Source organism: Elephantulus edwardii, unplaced genomic scaffold (assembly GCF_000299155.1).
Source record: "Elephantulus edwardii isolate Elephantulus edwardi_28Jun2011 unplaced genomic scaffold, EleEdw1.0 scaffold00028, whole genome shotgun sequence".
In the NCBI taxonomy this organism is placed as follows: domain Eukaryota; kingdom Metazoa; phylum Chordata; class Mammalia; order Macroscelidea; family Macroscelididae; genus Elephantulus; species Elephantulus edwardii.
The window spans coordinates 13064232-13067285 of record NW_006399778.1 but is presented as its reverse complement, the minus strand read 5'-3'; positions in this window follow the sequence as shown (position 1 = coordinate 13067285).

Below are 3054 nucleotides of genomic sequence, written 5' to 3'. Positions count from 1 at the left end.
CTGTTCTGTTAAATTTTGCTATTCTGACTGGGGTGAGATGATATCTCATAGTTGTTTTGATTTGCATCTCTCTTAGAGCTAGGGATTTTGAACATTTCTTTGTGCATTTGTTTGCCATCTGAATGTCTTCTGTATGTTTATAACCTCTGCCCATTTTCACTTGGATTGTTTACCTTCATCTTGTGATGTGACAGCAGATTTTCCTAATGCAAGTAGTCTTGATTTCCTGAATGATGGTACTAAGAATGTTGATTGTGGAGCCAAAAAAGCTGTAGTTTTAACAACTTCAGTCTTTTCTCCATCTATCATGGTGCTGCCAATTGACCCAGTGGTGAGAATCTTTGTCTTCTTGCTGTTGAGCTTCAATCCATATTGAAGACTACAATCATTGACCTTTTGCAGCAACCAGTTCAAGTCCTCTTCACTTTCAGTAAGCAAGGATGTGTTATCTACATTAAGGAGATGATGAGTTTTCCTCCAATTCTCATGCCACATTCGCCTTCATAAAGCCCTAGTTCCCAAATGATCTGTTCTGCATATAGATTGAAAAGGTATGGTGACAAGATACATCCCTGACACCCCTTTTCTGATTTTGAACCATGCAGTGTTTCCCTGCTCTGTTGTGAGGATGGCTTCCTGAACCAAGTATGGGCTTTGCATAAGTACAATCAAGTGTCCTGGGATTCCCATTCTCCTCAAGATCAGTCACAATTTGTTGTGATTCACAGACTCAAACACCTTTGCATAGTCAATGAAACACTGATAGACATTCTTCTGGTATGGATAATGCCTATTCTAGAATTCTGTCAGCTTCAATCAGGATTTTGGACCAGGACATTCAGTCCCATGCTTGCCAAAGGCCCTTGGGCCAAATAAACACCACCACCATATCAGATCTAGAAGAGACCTATCTGGGCCTTGGAAATTGTTGCATTGTGACAGCAGTGTAAACAGAGACACTAAGTCACAAAACTCAGCAGAACCTCAGTGGCAATGACCTTTCCTTGGTACTGCCTCAGACAAAAATCTTTCTCTGAAGCTGGTACATGGGACTTGGACTTACATCCTCCTAAACGTGAGACAGGCAATAGCATGAGAGACCAATAGTAATGTGTGGTGCAAGGCATCGCAGAAGTGACTTGTGGACTAAGGTAATTAAAAGGTACCTTGGTGATTAATTTTATGAAACATAATGCATGAGAACGCTTGTATGAAACACAATGTGAATGAAGAATAGTGGGAAACACAAATAGATAAACTTTGAAAGCAAGCCAATATAAAAAAGAATGTAAAGAAATAGTCATGGATCAATAGTAATTTATGATATAAAATACAATGTATATGAATGATTATGTAAAGCACAATGTACATGAACAAAATGGAATGTAAAGAAATTATTTGTAAAATAAACAATGTATGTGCATGAAATACAATGTACATTAATGATTGTATGCAAACCGATAAAAATATGTAAGAAAAGATACTTTAACCATAAAAAAAAATAATGCACAGGGTTTAATAAATAAGCCAGTTTTCACCTTTCCTGTTAGGTCTTTCTGAGACACAACCCCATCTCCATCTTGTTGTTCCCTTACATCCTAATGATCAATGAGTGCTCACTCTTCCTTTATAAAATTCTCCAGCAAGCTTGTGAGTTGTGTACTTTAATCTCCATTTCACAAGAAAGAAACTTGAGACTCAGAGATGTAAGCTGACTTTTAGGTGATGAGGTTGGATTCAAATCCGAAAAGTCTGACTCTAAGGCCACCACATAGGGAGATGGGTTGGATGGGGATAGAATTTGGACTTCCCCCTTCAGTTCCTCTCAGTCCTCAGGACCTCCCTTCCAGATGCCCACATTAACCTAAGCACAAAGTCCTGCGCTAGATTGGCCCAGACAAAGCTCTCTACTCTGGACTGACTTCACTCCAGCATCAAGACTAGTCTCCTATTTCATACCACATTGGAATGCTTGACCCAAGCAGGTAAATGATGATCACAGTAGAGATGGAGGCAAAACATTCATAAGTCAGGACACAGATTTTTTTATCTAGTCACACAGCAGGTCCTTGTGGAGTCCCTGGGAGATGTATATCTTCCTTTTCCACTTTGTAGGTATTGCTGTTGTTAAGTGCCCTCGAGTCATAGACGACTCAGTGACCCTATGAACGAAAGACCTGAACACTTGTATAACTTTAATCATTTCTCCAAGTTCATAGAGTTTCCGGAGGCAAGCTGTTTCAGAAGTGGATGCCAGTCCTGCTTCAAGATTGTTTTAATTGTGAAGCTCCACCAAACACTGTCCACCGTGGGTAACCACTATCAGATTTTACACATCAATGTCACAGTGTTTAGCATCACAGTAACCAATAGTTACGTGTGTACAGCAAATGGACAGACCAGTGCTATACCACTTAGAAGAATGTTTGACCAAAAACAATTAAAACCAGGCCTGAGGGCCCCAGGTTGAAATCACCCATCTTTGGCTTAGTAGCCTAACTTTCTATCCACTAGGCCAACAGAGCTCTTTCTATGTTGTTGTTGTTGTTGTTGTTACGTGTTAGATGACTCATAGCGACAGAAGCTCTGTAACTTGCTTGGTTTCCACACTGGGTCAAAGGGTAGCTTTGAAACTGGCCACCTGTTGAACTTCCCTGAACCAAGTGGCTCAGGTCAGATTCCAAAAAGAGGCAGTAAAAGCTAAGTTGATCGGAGAGCTTATAGACAGAAGTCATGCCAAGATTCTTGCAACAGACATCAAAGTGCCGAGAGTCACTCAGGTAGAGGCCCATGTGCATTAGTGAGGTTTGGTGGCCCATAGGCCGTAGTGAGGGTGCATCGTACAAAGAGCATGTGTGTAAAGCCGACATGTAGAGAAATCTAAACAATGATTGGTGGGGCTGGTTTTGATACTTGCCAGGTGTTTGGTGTGGTTTTACCTGCCCCGGATCACCACCCAGTTGTTGTTGTTGTTATGTGCCGTCGAGTCGTTTCCGACTCATAGCGACCTTATGCACAACAGACCTAAACCCTGCTCTATCCTGCGCCAACCGC